Here is a 20,180-nt window from a genome sequence, read left to right as displayed (position 1 = left end):
GCCTTGTGTGACTTAGGGTCAAGTGTAAACCTCATGCCCCTCTCTGTAATGGAGAAATTAGGGATCTTTGAGGTGCAAGCTGCAAGAATCTCATTAGAGATGGCAGACAATTCAAGAAAACAAGCTCATGGACTTGTAGAGAATGTTTTGGTGAAGATTGAAGACCATTACATCCCTACTGATTTCATAGTCCTAGAGACTGGGAAGTGCATGGATGAATCCATCATCCTTGGCAGACCCTTCCTAGCCACAGCAAAGGCTGTGATTGATGTTGATAGAGGAGAGTTGATCATTCAAGTGAATGGAGAATCCTTGGTGTTTAAGGCCCAAGGACATCCCTCTATCATCATGGAGAGGAAGCATGAAGAGCTTCTCTTAAAACAGAGCCAAGCAGAGCTCCCACAGTCAAACTCTAAGTTTGGTGTTGGGAGGCCACAACCAAACTCTAAGTTTGGTGTTGAACCCCCACATTCAAACTCTAAGTTTGGTGTTGGGAGGTTCCCACACGGTTCTGAGTATTTCTGAGGCTCCATGAGAGTCCTCTGTCAAGCTAATGACATTAAAGAAGCGCTTGTTGGGAGGCAACCCAATGTTTTATAGTTAACTACTTTCTTTTGTATTTTATCTTTTTTGTAGGTTGATGATCATAAGAAGTCACAAAAACAATGAAAAAAGCAAAAACAGAATGAAAAACAGGAAGAAAAACAGCACACCCTGGAGGAGAAGAAGCTGGCGTTCAAACGCCAGTAATGCTAGCTGTTGGGCGTTTAACGCCCAGTCTGGCACCATTCTGGGCGTTTAACGCCAGAAAGGGGCACCAGACTGGCGTTAAACGCCAGTAAAGGGCAACAACCTGGCGTTAAACGCCAGGAATGGGCACCAGCCCGGCGTTTAACGCCAGAAATGGCTCAAAACGTGATTTTGAGCAACATTTGGTGCAGGGATGACTTTTCCTTGACACCACAGGATCTGTGGACCCCACAGGACCCCACCATCACTCTCTCTCTTCTTCCCCCATTCACCAATCACCTCAATACCTCTTCCCCAAAAACCCTTCACCTATCAAATCCCATCTTTCTCTTCACCACTCACATCCATCCTTCATAAATCCCCACCAACCTCACCCTTCAAATTCAAACCACTTTCCCTCCCAAACCCACCCATCATGGCCGAACCATTACCCCCTCTCTCCTATATATACCCTTCTTCAACCCTTCATTTTCACACAACCTAAACACCCCTTCTTTCCCTTCTTGGCCGAACACACCACCTTCCCCCTCTTCCTCATTTCTTTCTTCTTTTGCTCGAGGACGAGCAAACATTTTAAGTTTGGTGTGGTAAAAGCGTTGCTTTTTCGTTTTTCCATAACCATTTATGTCATCCAAGGCCGGAGAAACCTCTAGAAAGAGGAAAGGGAAGGCAAAGGCTTCCACCTCCGAGTCATGGGAGATGGATAGATTCCTCTCAAGGGTGCATCAAGTCCACTTCTATGAAGTTGTGGCCTTGAAGAAGGTGATCCCCGAGGTCCCTTTTTCACTCAAAAAGGGTGAATATCCGGAGATCCGCCATAAGATCCGAAGAAGAGGTTGGGAAGTACTCACCAACCCCATTCAACAAGTCGGAATCTTGATGGTTCAAGAGTTCTATGCCAATGCATGGATCACCAAGAACCATGACCAAAGTGTGAACCCGAATCCAAAGAATTATCTCACTATGGTTCGGGGGAAATACTTGGATTTTAGTCCGGAGAGTGTGAGGGTGGCGTTCAACTTGCCTATGATGCAAGGAGATGAGCACCCTTACACTAGAAGAGTCAACTTTGATCAAAGGTTGGACCAAGTCCTCACAACCATATGTGAAGAGGGCGCACAATGGAAGCAAGATTCAAGAGGAAAGCCGGTTCAATTAAGAAAGCATGACCTCAAGCCCGTGGCTAGAGGATGGTTAGAGTTCATACAACGCTCAATCATTCCCACTAGCAACCGGTCCGAAGTTACCATAGACCGGGCCATCATGATCCATAGCATCATGATTGGAGAAGAAATAGAAGTTCATGAGGTTATAGCCCAAGAACTCTACAAGGTGGCGGACAAGACCTCCACTTTGGCAAGGTTAGCCTTTCCTCATCTCATCTGTCACCTCTGTTATTCAGTTGGAGTTGACATAGAGGGAGATACCCCCATTGATGAGGACAAGCCCATCACCAAGAAAAGGATGGAATACACAAGAGACCCCTCTCACCATGAGATCCCTGAGATTCCTCAAGGGATGCACTTTCCTCCACAAAATTATTGGGAGCAATTAAACACCTCCCTAGGAGAGTTGAGTTCCAACATGGGACAACTAAGGGTGGAGCATCAAGAACACTCCATTCTTCTCCATGAAATTAGAGAAGACCAAAGAATCATGAGGGAGGAGCAACAAAGACAAGGAAGAGACATTGAGGAGCTCAAGCACTCCATAGGATCTTCAAGAGCAAGAAAGAGCCGCCATCACTAAGGTGGACCCGTTCCTTGATTTCCTTGTTCTTTATTCTTCTGTTTTTCGATTTTTGTGCTTTATGTTATCCATGTTTGTGTCTTGTGATCATTAGTGTCTTAGTGTCTATGCCTTAAAGTTATGAATGTCCTATGAATCCATCACCTTTCTTGAATAAAAATGTGCTTAATTGAAAAGGAAAGAATTGCATGAATTCTGAATTTTATAATAGTTTAATTATTTTGATGTGGTGGCAACACTTTTGCTCTCTGAATGTATGCTTGAACAGTGCATATGTCTTTTGAACTTGTGGTTCATGAATGTTGGCTCTTGAAAGAATGATGAAAAAGGAGACATGTTACTGAGGATCTGAAAAATCATTACAAATGATTCTTGAAGCAAGAAAAAGAAAAAAAAAAGAGAAAAAGCAAACGAAAAAAAAAAAAAGAGAAAGAAAAAGAAAGAAATAAAGTTGTGATCCAAGGCAATAAGAGTGTGCTTAAGAACCCTGGACACCTCTAATTGGGGACTTTAGCAAAGCTGAGTCACAATCTGAAAAGGTTCACCCAATTATGTGTCTGTGGCATGTATGTATCCGGTGGTAATACTGGAAGACAGAGTGCTTTGGGCCACAGCCAAGACTCAATAAATAGCTATGTTCAAGAATCATCATACTTTACTAGGAGAATCATTAACACTATCTGGATTCTAAGTTCCTAAAGAAGCCAATCATTCTGAATTACAAGGGATAGAGTGAGATGCCAAAACTATTCAGAGGCAAAAGATAAAAGCCCCGCTCATCTAATTAATACTGATCTTCATAGATGTTTTTGGAGTTCATTGCATATTCTCTTCTTTTTATCTTATTTGATCTTTAGTTGCTTGGGGACAAGCAACAATTTAAGTTTGGTGTTGTGATGAGCGGATAATTTGTATGCTTTTTGGCATTGTTTTTAGTATGTTTTTGTTATGATTTAGTTAGTTTTTATTATATTTTTATTAGTTTTTAATTAAAATTCACTTTTCTGGACTTTACTATGAGTTTGTGTGTTTTTCTGTGATTTTAGGTATTTTCTGGCTGAAATTGAGGGACCTGAGCAAAAATCTGATCCAGAGACTCAAAAGGACTGCAGATGCTGTTGGATTCTGACCTCCTTGCACTCGAAGTGGATTTTCTGTTGCTACAGAAGCCCAATTGGCGTGCTCTCAACGGCGTTGGATAGTAGACATCCTGGGCTTTCCAGCAATATATAATAGTCCATACTTTGCCCAAGATTTGATGGCCCAAACCGGCGTTCAAAGTCACCTCAAGAAATTCCAGCGTTAAACGCCGGAACTGGCACCTAATTGGGAGTTAAACGCCCAAACTGGCACTAAAGCTGGCGTTTAACTCCAAGGAGAGTCTCTACACGAAAAAAGCTTCATTGCTCAGCCCAAGCACACACCAAGTGGGCCCGGAAGTGGATTTTTATGTCATTTACTCATCTATGTACTAGTTTTCTATAAGTAGGACCTTTTACTATTGTATCTTAGACTTTTGGTAGCTATCTTTGTTTTATGCTATCTTAGACCTTTGGGAGGCTGGCCATTCGGCCATGCCTAGACCTTGTTCTTATGTATTTTCAACGGTGGAGTTTCTACACACCATAGATTAAGGTGTGGAGCTCTGCTGTACCTCGAGTATTAATGCAATTACTATTGTTCTTCCATTCAATTCCGCTTGTTCTTTATCCAAGATATCACTTGTTCTTCAACATGATGAAGGTGATGATTGACGCCCATCACCATTCTCACTCATGAACAAGGTGACTGACAACCATTCTTGTTCTACAAGCATCTGAGGCTTAGTGAATATCTCTTGGATTCCTGATTGCACGATGCATGGTTGATCGCCTGACAACCGAGTGCTCGCCTGACAAACGAGCCAACCATTCCGTGAGATCAGAGTCTTCGTGGTATAGGCAGGACTTGATGGCAGCATTCAAGAGAATCCGGAAGGTCTAACCTTGTCTGTGGTATTCTGAGTAGGATTCAATGATTGAATGACTGTGACGTGCTTCAAACCTGTAACCTATTGGGCGTTAGTGACAGACGCAAAAGAGGGATTCTATTCCGGTAGGGGAGGGAACCAAACCGGTGATTGGCAGTACTGTGACAGAGTGCGTGCATTAGCTTTCACTGCGCGGATGGGAGGTAGCTGCTGACAACAGTGAAACCCTACACGAGCTTGCCATGGAAAGGAGTAAGAAGGATTGGATGAAGGCAGTAGGAAAGCAGAGAGACGGAAGGGAAGGCATCTTCATACACTTGTCTGAAGCTCTTACACCAATGATATACATAAGTATCACTATCTTTATCTTTATATTATTTTCGTTCATCATCATATACAATTGAGTTTGCCTGACTAAGATTTACAAGATGACCATAGCTTGCTTCAATGCTAACAATCTCCGTGGGATCGACCCTTACTCACGTAAGGTATTACTTGGACGACCCAGTGCACTTGCTGGTTAGTTGTGCGAAGTTGTGTAATGCCATGGAATTGAACCACCAAGTTTTTGGAGTTCATGACCAGGGATTATGAGAGTTGTGAAAAGTATTGTTCACAATTTCGCGCACCAGAAGCCCAGGAACTTATTGAGATGGTTGCAAATAACCAATTCATGTACACTTCTAAAAGAAATCCTATGAATAATGGGATGACTCAGAAGAAAGGAGTTCTTGAGATTGATACTCTGAATGCCATATTGGCTCAGAACAAAATATTGACTCAGCAAGTCAATATAAATTCTCAGAATCTGACTGGATTGCAAGCTGCATCCTGCAGTGCTAAAGAAGCCTCCTCTGAAGGAGAAGCTTATAACCCTGAGAATCCTGCAATGGAAGAGGTGAATTACATGGGAGAATCCTATAGAAACACCTATAATCCTTCATGGAGGAATCATCCAAATTTCTCATGGAAGGATCAATAGAAGCCTTAACAAGGCTTCAATAACAAACCTTTTCCAGCATCTTCTCAGCAACATACAGAGAATTCTTAGCAGAGCCTCTCTGGCTTAGCAAATATAGTCTCTGATCTATCTAAGGCCACTCTTAGTTTCATGAATGAAACGAAGTCCTCCATCAGAAATTTGAAGGGACAAGTGGGTCAGCTGAGTAAAAGAGTTACAGAAACTCCTCCTAGCACTCTCCCAAGCAATACAGAAGAGAACCCAAAAAGAGAGTGCAAGGCCATCTACACGTCCAACATGCCGAACCTGTAGAGGAGAGAAAGGAAGTGATTCTCAGTGAGGAAGACCTCATAGGACGTCCACTGACCACTAGGGAGTTCCCTCATGAGGAACCTGATGAGCGGATAATTTATACGCTTTTTGACATTATTTTTTGGTAGTTTTTAGTAGGATCTAGCTACTTTTAGGGATGTTTTCATTAGCTTTTATGCAAAATTCACATTTCTGGACTTTACTATGAGTTTGTGTGTTTTTCTGTGATTTCAGGTATTTTCTGGCTGAAATTGAGGGACCTGAGCAAAAATCTGATTCAGGCTGACAAAGGACTACTGATGCTGTTGGATTCTAACCTCCCTACACTCGAAATGGATTTTCTGGGGTTGTAGAACTCCAAATGGCGCGCTCTCAACAGCGTTGGAAAGTAGACATCCAGAGCTTTCCAGAAATTTATAATAGTCCATACTTTGTTCGAGTTTAGATGATGCATACTGGCGTTCAATGCCAGTTCCATGCTGCATTTTGGAGTAAAATGCCAGAAACACATCACAAACCAGAGTTAAATGCCAAAAACACGTTACAACTTGGCGTTTAACTCTAAAAGAAGCCTCTGCACGTGTAAAGCTCAAGCTCAGCCCAAGCACACACCAAAGTGGGCCGCGAAAGTGGATTTCTACACTTAGACTTATTTCTGTAAACCCTAGTAGCTAGTTTAGTATAAATAGAACTTTTTACTATTGTATTGGGGGTCCTTTTCCCATATTTTTGAATTCATATGTCTTTTGTGGAGGCTGGCCATTCAGCCATGCCTGGACCATCACTTACTATTTTCTATTCAATTAAGCTTATTTTTGTTCTAAGATATTCGTTGCACTTTAACTTGATGAATGTGATGATCCGTGACACTCATCATCATTCTCACCTATGAACGCGTGACTGACAACCACTTCCGTTCAACCTTAGAATGACCGAGTATCTCTTGGATTCCTTGATCAGAATCTTCGTGGTATAAGCTAGAACCCTTTGGCGGCCATTCTTGAGAATTTGGAAAGTCTAAACCTTGTCTGTGGTATTCCGAGTAGGATTCAGGGATTGAATGACTGTGACGAGCTTCAAACTCGCGATTGTTGGGCGTGGTAACAGACTGATGAGCGGATAATTTGTATACTTTTTGGCATTGTTTTTAGTATGTTTTTGTTATGATTTAGTTAGTTTTTATTATATTTTTATTAGTTTTTAGTTAAAATTCACTTTTCTGGACTTCACTATGAGTTTGTGTGTTTTTCTGTGATTTCAGGTATTTTCTGGCTGAAATTGAGGGACCTGAGCAAAAATCTGATCCAGAGACTCAAAAGGACTGCAGATGCTGTTGGATTCTGACCTCCCTGCACTCGAAGTAGATTTTCTGGAGCTACAGAAGCCCAATTGGCGCGCTCTCAACGGCGTTGGAAAGTAGACATCCTGGGCTTTCCAGCAATATATAATAGTCCATACTTTGCCCAAGATTTGATGGCCCAAACCGGCGTTCAAAGTCACCTCAAGAAATTCCAGCGTTAAACGCCGGAACTGGCACCTAATTGGGAGTTAAACGCCCAAACTGGCATGAAAGCTGGCGTTTAACTCCAAGGAGAGTCTCTACACGAAATTCCTTCATTGATCAGCCCAAGCACACACCAAGTGGGCCCGGAAGTGGATTTTTATGTCATTTACTCATCTATGTACTAGTTTTCTATAAATAGGACCTTTTACTATTGTATTAGAGAGACTTTGGTAGCTATCTTGGTTTTATGCTATCTTAGACCTTTGGGAGGCTGGCCATTCGGCCATGCCTAGACCTTGTTCTTATGTATTTTCAACGGTGGAGTTTCTACACACCATAGATTAAGGTGTGGAGCTCTGCTGTACCTCGAGTATTAATGCAATTACTATTGTTCTTCCATTCAATTCCGCTTGTTCTTTATCCAAGATATCACTTGTTCTTCAACATGATGAAGGTGATGATTGACGCCCCTCACCATTCTCACTCATGAACAAGGTGACTGACAACCATTCTTGTTCTACAAGCATCTGAGGCTTAGTGAATATCTCTTGGATTCCTGATTGCACGATGCATGGTTGATCGCCTGACAACGAGTGCTCGCCTGACAAACGAGCCAACCATTCCATGAGATCAGAGTCTTTGTGTATAGGCAAGAACTGATGGCAGTATTCAAGAGAATCCGGAAGGTCTAACCTTGTCTGTGGTATTCTGAGTAGGATTCAATGACTGAATGACTGTGACGTGCTTCAAACTCTAGCAGGCTAGGGCGTTAGTGACAGACGCAAAAGTATCAATGGATATTATTCCGGCCTGACGAGAACCGACAGCTGAATTCTGCTATGCCGTGATAGGACATATGCAATCGCTTTCACTGAGAGGATGGGAGGTAGCTGCTGACAACAGTGAAACCCTACACAAGCTTGCCATGGAAAGGAGTAAGAAGGATTGGATGAAGGCAGTAGGAAAGCAGAGAGACGGAAGGGAAGGCATCATATACACTTGTCTGAAGCTCTTACACCAATGATATACATAAGTATCACTATCTTTATCTTTATGTATTTTCGTTCATCACCATATACATTGAGTTTGCCTGACTAAGATTTACAAGATGACCATAGCTTGCTTCAATGCTAACAATCTCCGTGGGATCGACCTTACTCACGTAAGGTATTACTTGGACGACCCAGTGCACTGCTGGTTAGTTGTGCGAAGTTGTGTAATGCCATGGTATGAGCTACCACGTTTTTGGAGCCATTACCAGGGATTATGAGAGTTGTGAAAAGTATTGTTCACAATTTCGCGCACCAAGTTTTGGCGCCGTTGCCGGGATTGTTCAAGTTTTGAGCAAGCTTTTGGTAACAATGCCTGGGATTGTCTAGTTTGGACAACTGACGGTTCATCTTGTTGCTTAGATTAGGTATTTTTTTTTCGAAATTCTTGAAGATGAATTCTAGAGTTTCATGATGATTTGTTGAAATCTGGCTGGCTGAGAAGCCATGTCTAATCTGATTGGACCGAGGTTTCAACTTATCACCACAAGAGCTTGTTGATTTTCATCAATTTTGCTTTTGGAGCAGTGATCCGCTAAGGCTTGGCTGACCTTTGGTGTCTAGTGTTTGGACCGAAGCTTTCTTTGAAAGCTTGGCTGGCTGTGAAGCCATGTCTAATTCCTGGACCGGAGTCTTAGACTTGCATTGCACTGATTCCTGAAATTCTCATTAAGAATTTTGATACCTTTTTCCACTTAATTTTCGAAAAAACACAAAAAAATCAAAAAAATCATAAAATCCAAAAATATTTGATGTTTCTTGCTTAAGTCTAGTGTCTCATCTTAAGTTTGGTGTCAATTACATGCATTCATTCATGTGTCTTAAGGATCTTCAAGTAATTCTTGATGATTTCTTACTCTGATCTTTGAATTCTTTTGGCTTGAGTATTTATGTGTCTCATATAGTGTCAGTAGTACACAAACTGCTAAGTTTGGTGTCTTGCATGCATTGTTATTTGATTCTTGTTGCTTTTGATTATTAAAAATCCAAAATATTTTAATTTGTGTCTTTTCAAGTCAATAATACAAAGAATTGAAGATTCAGAACATACTGCAAGGAATTATACAGAAAAAGCTGAGCATTCAAAAATGCCCAGTGAAGAAGGCAGACTGGCGTTTAAACGCCAGCCAGGGTACCTGGTTGGGCGTTTAACGCCCAAAAAGGTAGCATTTTGGGCGTTAAACGCCAGAATGTATACCATTCTGGGCGTTTAACGCCAGGATGGTGCTAGGGGGAAGATTTGTTTTCAAATCAATTTTTTTTCAAGTTTCAAAGTTTTTCAAAACCGAATCTTTTCAAATCATATCTTTTCAATCAATGTTTTCAAAATCAATTTCTTTCCTTTTTCAAAGATACTTACTAACAATTAATGATTTGATTGAACATTTTTTGCCTTTTCTATCAAGGAAGGTTTTATGTTCGAATCATATCTTTTCTTGTTAGGCAAGTCATCAATTTTTTTTAAATCATATCTTTTCAAATTGTTTTCAAAACATATCTTTTAAAATTGTTTTCAAATCATATCTTCTCAATCACATCCCTTTAAAACTAATCATATCTTCTTAACCACATCTTTTTCAAAATAGTTTTCAATCAAATCTTTTTGATTTCTAATTTCAAAATCTTTTTCAAAAATCACTTGATTTCTTTTTCACTTTTAATTTTCGAAAATTATCAATCCAATTTTCAAAATGTTTTCAATTGAATTTTCGAAAATTCTCTTCCCTCCTTCCCACATCCTTCTATTTATGGAGTACTACTCCTTCTAAATGCACAATTCAAACCTTATCTAATTAAAGTTCGAATTCTTCTTCTCCTTCTTCTTACTATTTCTCTTTTCCTCTGACACTTCAAGGAATCTCTATATTGTGACATAGAGGATTCCACATTTTCTTTTTCTCTCCTCTTTCATATGAGCAGGAGCAGAGACAAAGGCATTCTTGTTGAAGCTGATCCTGAACCTGAAAGGACCTTGAAGAGAAAGCTAAGAGAAGCTAAAGCACAACTCTCTTTAGAGGACCTGACCGAATTCTTCAAGGAAGAAGAACACATGGCAGCCGAAAACAACAACAATGCCAACAATGCAAGGAAGGTGCTGGGTGACTTCACTGCACCTACTCCTGATTTTTATGGGAGAAGCATCTCTATCCCTGCCATTGGAGCAAACAACTTTGAGCTTAAGCCTCATTAGTTTCTCTAATGCAACAGAATTGCAAGTTCCATGGACTTCCAATGGAAGATCCTCATCAGTTCTTAGCTGAATTCTTGCAAATCTGTGACACAGTCAAGACTAATGGGGTTAACCCTGAGGTCTACAGACTGATGCTATTCCCTTTTGCTGTAAGAGACAGAGCTAGAATATGGTTGGATTCTCAACCTAAAGAAAGCCTGGACGCTTGGGAAAAGCTAGTCAATGCCTTCTTGGCAAAGTTCTTTCCACCACAAAGATGGAGTAAGCTTAGAGTGGAAGTCCAAACCTTCAGACAGAAGGATGGAGAATCCCTCTATGAAGCTTGGGAAAGATACAAACAATTAATCAGAAGATGTCCCTCAGACATGCTTTCTGAATGGAGCATCATAGGTATTTTCTATGATGGTCTCTCTGAACTATCCAAGATGTCTTTGGATAGCTCTGCTGGAGGATCTCTTCATCTGAAGAAGACGCCTGCAGAAGCTCAAGAATTGATTGAAATGGTTGCAAATAACCAATTCATGTACACTTCTGAAAGGAATCCTATGAACAATGGGACTAGTCAGAAGAAAGGAGTTCTTGAGATTGACACTCTGAATGCCATATTGGCTCAGAACAAGATATTGACTCAACAAGTCAATTTGATTTCTCAAAGTCTGTCTGGAATGCAAAATGCACCAAACAGTACTAAGGATGCTTCATCTGAGGAAGAAGCCTATGATCCTGAGAACCCTTCCATGGAAGAGGTGAATTACCTAGGAGAACCCTATGGAAACACCTATAATTCTTCATGGAGAAATCACCCAAATCTCTCATGGAAGAATCAAGAGAGACCTCAACAAGGTTTCAATAACATAATGGTGGAAGAAACAGGTTTAGCAATAGCAAGCCTTTTCCATCATCTTCTCAGCAACAGACAGAGAGTTCTAAGCAGAATACTTCTGACTTAGCAACAATGGTCTCTGATCTAATAAAGACCACTCAAAGTTTCATGAATGAAACAAGGTCCTCCATCAGAAATTTGGAAGGACAAGTGGGTCAGCTGAGCAAGAAAGTTACTGAACTCCCTCCTAGTACTCTCCCAAGTAATACAGAAGAAAATCCAAAAGGAGAGTGCAAAGCCATAACCATGGCCGAATGTGGAGAGGAAAGAGAGGAGGAGGACGCCACTGAGGAAGACCTCAGTGGGCGTGTACCAATCTCCTCTGAGTTCCTCAATGAGGAACAATGGGAATCTGAGGCTCAAAATGAGACCATAGAGATTCCATTGGACTTACTTCTGCCTTTCATGAGCTCTGATGAGTATTCTTCCTCTGAAGAGGATGAGTATGTCACTGAAGAGCAAGTTGCTAAATACCTTGGAGCAATCATGAAGCTAAATAACAAGTTATTTGGAAATGAGACTTGGGAGGATGAACCTCCCTTGCTCACCAAAGAACTAGATGACTTGTCTAGGCAGAAACTGCCTCAAAAGAGACAGGATCCTGGGAAGTTTTTTATACCTTGTACCATAGGCACCATGACCTTCAAGAAGGCCTTGTGTGACTTAGGGTCAAGTGTAAACCTCATGCCCCTCTCTGTAATGGAGAAATTAGGGATCTTTGAGGTGCAAGCTGCAAGAATCTCATTAGAGATGGCAGACAATTCAAGAAAACAAGCTCATGGACTTGTAGAGAATGTTTTGGTGAAGATTGAAGACCATTACATCCCTACTGATTTCATAGTCCTAGAGACTAGGAAGTGCATGGATGAATCCATCATCCTTGGCAGACCCTTCCTAGCCACAGCAAAGGCTGTGATTGATGTTGATAGGGGAGAGTTGATCATTCAAGTGAATGAAGAATCCTTGGTGTTTAAGGCCCAAGGACATCCCTCTATCATCATGGAGAGGAAGCATGAAGAGCTTCTCTCAAAACAGAGCCAAGCAGAGCCCCCACAGTCAAACTCTAAGTTTGGTGTTGGGAGGCCACAACCAAACTATAAGTTTGGTGTTGAACCCCCACATTCAAACTCTAAGTTTGGTGTTGGGAGGTTCCAACACGGTTCTGAGCATTTCTGAGGCTCCATGAGAGTCCTCTGTCAAGCTAATGACATTAAAGAAGCGCTTGTTGGGAGGCAACCCAATGTTTTATAGTTAACTATTTTCTTTTGTTATTTTATCTTTTTTGTAGGTTGATGATCATAAGAAGTCACAAAAACAATGAAAAAAGCAAAAACAGAATGAAAAACAGGAAGAAAAACAGCACACCCTGGAGGAGAAGAAGCTGGCGTTCAAACGCCAGTAAAGCTAGCTGTTGGGCGTTTAACGCCCAGTCTGGCACCATTCTGGGCGTTTACCGCCAGAAAGGGGCACCAGACTGGCGTTAAACGCCAGTAAAGGGCAACAACCTGGCGTTAAACGCCAGGAATGGGCACCAGCCCGGCGTTTAATGCCAGAAATAGCTCAAAACATGATTTTGAGCAATATTTGGTGCAGGGATGACTTTTCCTTGACACCACAGGATTTGTGGACCCCACAGGACCCCACCATCACTCTCTCTCTTCTTCCCCGATTCACCAATCACCTCAATACCTCTTCCCCAAAAACCCTTCACCTATCAAATCCCATCTTTCTCTTCACCACTCACATCCATCCTTCATAAATCCCCACCAACCTCACCCTTCAAATTCAAACCACTTTCCCCCCCAAACCCACCCATCATGGCCGAACCATTACCCCCCCTCTCTCCTATATATACCCTTCTTCAACCCTTCATTTTCACACAACCTAAACACCCCTTCTTTCCCTTCTTGGCCGAACACACCACCTTCCCCCTCTTCCTCATTTCTTCTTCTTCTACTCTCTTCTTTCTTCTTTTGCTCGAGGACGAGCAAACATTTTAAGTTTGGTGTGGTAAAAGCGTTGCTTTTTTGTTTTTCCATAACCGTTTATGGCATCCAAGGCCGGAGAAACCTCTAGAAAGAGGAAAGGGAAGGCAAAAGCTTCCACCTCCGAGTCATGGGAGATGGATAGATTCCTCTCAAGGGTGCATCAAGTCCACTTCTATGAAGTTGTGGCCTTGAAGAAGGTGATCCCCGAAGTCCCCTTTTCACTCAAAAAGGGTGAATATCCGGAGATCCGCCATGAGATCCGAAGAAGAGGTTGGGAAGTACTCACCAACCCCATTCAACAAGTCGGAATCTTGATGGTTCAAGAGTTCTATGCCAATGCATGGATCACCAAGAACCATGACCAAAGTGTGAACCCGAATCCAAAGAATTATCTCACTATGGTTCGGGGGAAATACTTGGATTTTAGTCCAGAGAGTGTGAGGGTGGCGTTCAACTTGCCTATGATGCAAGGAGATGAGCATCCTTACACTAGAAGGGTCAACTTTGATCAAAGGTTGGACCAAGCCCATCACCAAGAAAAGGATGGAATACACAAGAGACCCCTCTCACCATGAGATCCCTGAGATTCCTCAAGGGATGCACTTTTCTCCACAAAATTATTGGGAGCAATTAAACACCTCCCTAGGAGATTTGAGTTCCAACATGGGACAACTAAGGGTGGAGCATCAAGAACACTCCATTCTCCTCCATGAAATTAGAGAAGACCAAAGAATCATGAGGGAGGAGCAACAAAGACAAGGAAGAGACATTGAGGAGCTCAAGCACTCCATAGGATCTTCAAGAGCAAGAAAGAGCCGCCATCACTAAGGTGGACCCGTTCCTTGATTTCCTTGTTCTTTATTCTTCTGTTTTTCGATTTTTATGCTTTATGTTTGTCCATGTTTGTGTCTTGTGATCATTAGTATCTTAGTGTCTATGCCTTAAAGTTATGAATGTCCTATGAATCCATCACCTTTCTTGACTAAAAAACGTGCTTAATTGATAAAGGAAAGAATTGCATGAATTCTGAATTTTATAGTAGTTTAATTAATTTGATGTGGTGGCAACACTTTTGTTCTCTGAATGTATGCTTGAACAGTGCATATGTCTTTTGAACTTGTGGTTCATGAATGTTGGCTCTTGAAAGAATGATGAAAAAGGAGACATGTTACTGAGGATCTGAAAAATCATTAAAAATGATTCTTGAAGCAAGAAAAAGCAGAAAAAAAAGAGAAAAAGCAAACGAAAAAAAAAATCGAAAAAAAAGAGAAGAAAAACCGAAAAAAAAAGAGAAAGAAAAAGAAAGAATAAGAGTTGTGATCCAAGGCAAATAAGAGTGTGCTTAAGAACCCTGGACACCTCTAATTGGGGACTTTAGCAAAGCTGAGTCACAATCTGAAAAGGTTCACCCAATTATGTGTCTGTGGCATGTATGTATCCGGTGGTAATACTGGAAGACAGAGTGCTTTGGGCCACAGCCAAGACTCAATAAATAGCTATGTTCAAGAATCATCATACTTTACTAGGAGAATCATTAACACTATCTGGATTCTAAGTTCCTAAAGAAGCCAATCATTCTGAATTACAAGGGATAGAGTGAGATGCCAAAACTATTCAGAGGCAAAAAGATAAAAGCCCCGCTCATCTAATTAATACTGATCTTCATAGATGTTTTTGGAGTTCATTGCATATTCTCTTCTTTTTATCTTATTTGATCTTCAGTTGCTTGGGGACAAGCAACAATTTAAGTTTGGTGTTGTGATGAGCGGATAATTTGTATACTTTTTGGCATTGTTTTTAGTATATTTTTGTTATGATTTAGTTAGTTTTTATTATATTTTTATTAGTTTTTAGTTAAAATTCACTTTTCTGGACTTCACTATGAGTTTGTGTGTTTTTCTGTGATTTCAGGTATTTTCTGGCTGAAATTGAGGGACCTGAGCAAAAATCTGATCCAGAGACTCAAAAGGACTGCAGATGCTGTTGGATTCTGACCTCCCTGCACTCGAAGTGGATTTTCTGGAGCTACAGAAGCCCAATTGGCGCGCTCTCAACGGCGTTGGAAAGTAGACATCCTGGGCTTTCCAGCAATATTTAATAGTCCATACTTTGCCCAAGATTTGATGGCCCAAACCGGCGTTCAAAGTCACCTCAAGAAATTCCAGCGTTAAACGCCGGAACTGGCACCTAATTGGGAGTTAAACGCCCAAACTGGCATGAAAGCTGGCGTTTAACTCCAAGGAGAGTGTCTACACGAAATTCCTTCATTGCTCAGCCCAAGCACACACCAAGTGGGCCCGGAAGTGGATTTTTATGTCATTTACTCATCTATGTACTAGTTTTCTATAAGTAGGACCTTTTACTATTGTATTAGAGAGACATTGGTAGCTATCTTTGTTTTATGCTATCTTAGACCTTTGGGAGGCTGGCCATTCGGCCATGCCTAGACCTTGTTCTTATGTATTTTCAACGGTGGAGTTTCTACACACCATAGATTAAGGTGTGGAGCTCTGCTGTACCTCGAGTATTAATGCAATTACAATTGTTCTTCCATTCAATTCCGCTTGTTCTTTATCCAAGATATCACTTGTTCTTCAACATGATGAAGGTGATGATTGACGCCCCTCACCATTCTCACTCATGAACAAGGTGACTGACAACCATTCTTGTTCTACAAGCATCTGAGGCTTAGTGAATATCTCTTGGATTCCTGATTGCACGATGCATGGTTGATCGCCTGACAACCGAGTGCTCGCCTGACAAACGAGCCAACCATTCCGTGAGATCAGAGTCTTCGTGGTATAGGCAAGAACTGATGGCAGTATTCAAGAGAATCCGGAAGGTCTAACCTTGTCTGTGGTATTCTGAGTAGGATTCAATGACTGAATGACTGTGACGTGCTTCAAACTCCTAGCAGGCTAGGGCGTTAGTGACAGACGCAAAAGTATCAATGGATATTATTCCGGCCTGACCGAGAACCGACAGCTGAATTCCGCTATGCCGTGACAGGACATATGCAATCGCTTTCACTGAGAGGATGGGAGGTAGCTGCTGACAACAGTGAAACCCTACACAAGCTTGCCATGGAAAGGAGTAAGAAGGATTGGATGAAGGCAGTAGGAAAGCAGAGAGACGGAAGGGAAGGCATCTTCATACACTTGTCTGAAGCTCTTACACCAATGATATACATAAGTATCACTATCTTTATCTTTTATGTTATTTTCGTTCATCACCATATACATTTGAGTTTGCCTGACTAAGATTTACAAGATGACCATAGCTTGCTTCAATGCTAACAATCTCCGTGGGATCGACCCTTACTCACGTAAGGTATTACTTGGACGACCCAGTGCACTTGCTGGTTAGTTGTGCGAAGTTGTGTAATGCCATGGTATTGAGCTACCACGTTTTTGGAGCCATTACCAGGGATTATGAGAGTTGTGAAAAGTATTGTTCACAATTTCGCGCACCACAGACGCAAAAGAATCAATGGATTCTATTCCGACATGATCGAGAACCGAAAGATGATTAGCCGTGCTGTGGCATGAGCATTTGGACCATTTTCACTGAGAGGATGGGATGTAGCCATTGACAACGGTGATACCCTACATACAGCTTGCCATGGAAAGGAGTAAGAAGGATTGGATGAAAGCAGTAGGAAAGCAGAGATTCAGAAGGAACACAGCATCTCCATACACATATCTGAAATTCCTACCAATGATTTACATAAATATCTCTATCGTTATTTTATGCTTTATTTATTATTAATTTTCGAAAACCATTTATAACCATTATAATCTGCCTAACTAAGATTTACAAGATTACCATAGCTTGCTTTATACCAACAATCTCTGTGGGATCGACCCTTACTCACGTAAGGTTTATTACTTGGACGACCCAGTGCACTTGCTGGTTAGTTGTGCGAAGTTGTGACAAAGTGTGATTCACATTGGAGAGCGCTACCAAGTTTTTGGCGCCATTGTTGATTATCACAATTTCGTGCACCAAGTTTTTGGCGCCGTTGCCGGGGATTGTTCGAGTTTGGACAACTAACGGTTCATCTTGTTGCTCAGATTAGGTAATTTTTCTTAATTTTCTTTTCAAAAAGTTTTCAAAAAATTTTTTTCTCTTTTTCGTTTTTCAAAAAAAATTTATTTTCGAAAAAAAATACAAAAAATTTTGTGTTTTTTGTTTGAGTCTAGTGTCAATTTTTAAGTTTGGTGTTAATTGCATGTTTTAAAAATTTTTGCATTTTTTCAAAAATTTCATGCATGGTGTTCTTCATGATCTTCAAGTTGTTCTTGATAAGTCCTCTTGTTTGATCTTTATGTTTTCTTGTTGTGTTTTTTGTTATTTTTCATATGCATTTTTGCATTCATAGTGTCTAAGCATTAAAAATTTCTAAGTTTGGTGTCTTGCATGTTTTTCTTTTCTTGAAAATTTTTCAAAAATAAGTCTTGATGTTCATCTTGATCTTCAAAGTGTTCTTGGTGTTCATCTTGACATTCATGGTGTTCTTGCATGCATCATGTGTTTTGAATCATAATTTTCATGTTGTGAGTTATTTTTATGTTTTTCTCTCTCATCATTAAAAATTCAAAAATTAAAAAAAAATATATCTTTTCCTTTTTTTCTCATAAATTTTGAAAATTTGAGTTGAGTTAGTCAAAATTTTTTAAAACTTAGCTATTTCTTATAAGTCAAGTCAAATTTTCAATTTTAAAAAATCCTATCTTTTCAAAATCTTTTTCAAAAATCAAATCTTTTTCATTTTTTTTATGTTTTTCGAAAATTTAAAATTATTTTTCAAAATCTTTTTCTTATCATTATTTCAAAATTTCAAAAACTTTACTAACAATTAATGTGATTGATTAAAAAATTTGAAGTTTGTTATCTTCTTGTTAAGAAAGGTTCAATCTTTAAATGCTAGAATCATATCTTTTAGTTTCTTGCTAGTCAAGTACTCAAATTTTAAATTTAAAAAAATTAAATCTTTTTTAAAATATCATTTTCAATCATATCTTTTAAAAATATCTTTTTTCAAATCATATCTTTTTCAAAATCAATTTCAAAATATCTTTTCTAACATCTTATCTTTTTAAAATTGATTTTTAAATCTTTTTCAACTAACTAATTGACTTTTTACTTGTTTTAAAATTCTTTTCTTTTTCAAAACCACCTAACTACTTCCTCCTCTCTAATTTTCGAAAATTCATCCTTCTTTTTCAAAATCTTCTTAATTAACTAATTGTTTCAAATTTTAATTTTAATTTTAATTCTTCTCTTAATTTTCGAAAATCACTAACCCTTTTTCAAAATTAATTTTTGAAATTCTCTCCCTCTCATCTTCTTCTATTTATTTATTTATTTACTAACACTTCTCTTACATCTCAAGAATTCGAACCTATCTTCCCCCTTGTGTTTGGATTCTTAACTCTTTTCCTTCTTCTATTCCTTTCGTCTTCTACTAACATAAAGGAATCTCTATACTGTGACATAGAGGATTCCTCTTCCTTTTCTGTTCTCTTCTTTTTCATAAGAGCAAGAACAAGGAAAAAGGCATTCTTGTTGAAGCTGATCCTGAACCTGAAAGGGCTCTGAAGAGGAAACTGAGAGAAGCTAAAATATAACAATCCAGAGACAACCTTATTGAAATTTTCGAACAAGAAAAGGATATGGCAGCCGAACCCAACAACAATAATGCAAGGAGGATGCTTGGTGACTGTTCATACCCTGGGTCAAGATGTCCGACCTGGGATGTTTAGCAACAAGTCAACCGACCTCTTCAGGTCAGGCTATCCGACCTCTTCTTAAAGAGCTCGGCCAATATCCGACCTCTTCTTAAAGAGCTCGGCCAATATCCGACCTCTTCTCAAAGAGCTCGGCCAAATGCCCGACCTCTTCTCAAAGAGCTCGGCCAACTCGCCAAAGGAGCCCAAAGCAGGCCCAAAACGAAGGAACATAGCCCAATCTAAAGGCGGCTAAAGCCCAGAAAGATAAAGGCGGTTCCCTTGAAGATAAGATGACCTCACTTAAAGATAAGATAAGATAACTAACTTATCCTATCTACAGGAGGCCACATCTCACCATTATAAATACACTGGAGCACCCAGGTATAACTCATACTCTGATTCTACATAAAACCTGTTTAATACCCATGCTAACTTAAGCATCGGAGTCTCTTGCAGGTACCCCCCACCCTCCGGTGACGAAGGATCAGCAGTGCAACCAGTCCAACAAGTCGGACACAACAGCTCCGACCAGTACAGAAGATCTCGTCCGAGATCGACCTACAGTTTCAGGTAACCCTCAGAACATTGGCGCCGTTGCCGGGGAACCTGGAAGTCATCCCATCACCATGGCGGACAACCATGACAACGACCATGATTCAGATCTAGAGGATGGAACACCGCACAAAGACGCGGATACTACACCAAAAGATACTCTTCAACCCACCAAAGGCGAGAATCCGCCAAAAGAGGAGGCTATGGAGGCACTTCAAGATCGCTTAAAGCAACTCCAAAAAAAAGGTGGAACATCAACAAGAAGCTGAGAGAGACCTACGAAGGGAAGTTAGGTGATGCCACGAGTTAAAGGACAAGCTCCTAAAACTCGAAGCAGATCTCAAGGCCAAAACAACTCGATCCGGTCACGAAGACAGCCCCTACAAAGATCAAGACCCATTCACCAAAGATATCATGAAAGCTAAAGTCCCAAAGGACTTCAAGGCTCCCGACATGATCCCGTACGGCGGCACATTGGATCCAAGCCATCATCTCAGTAATTTCAGAAGAATGTACCTCACCGACACATCGATCGCCATT

The 20,180-nt window shown here is 40.5% G+C and overlaps 1 non-coding gene across 1 annotated transcript; it reads right to left on the bottom strand.

The window, feature by feature from the left end:
• Positions 1-10,748: 10,748 nt before the first annotated feature.
• On the bottom strand, positions 10,749-10,856 carry LOC130971988 (small nucleolar RNA R71). The gene has a single exon (XR_009083194.1). It is a non-coding gene; the product is annotated as a small nucleolar RNA R71 (small nucleolar RNA).
• Between the last annotated feature and the right edge of the window lie 9,324 nt (positions 10,857-20,180).

This window comes from Arachis stenosperma, chromosome 3, assembly GCF_014773155.1.
Source record: "Arachis stenosperma cultivar V10309 chromosome 3, arast.V10309.gnm1.PFL2, whole genome shotgun sequence".
Lineage (NCBI taxonomy): Eukaryota > Viridiplantae > Streptophyta > Magnoliopsida > Fabales > Fabaceae > Arachis > Arachis stenosperma.
Note: the sequence above shows the minus strand (reverse complement) of the source record. Positions and strands in the feature narration are given on the sequence as shown.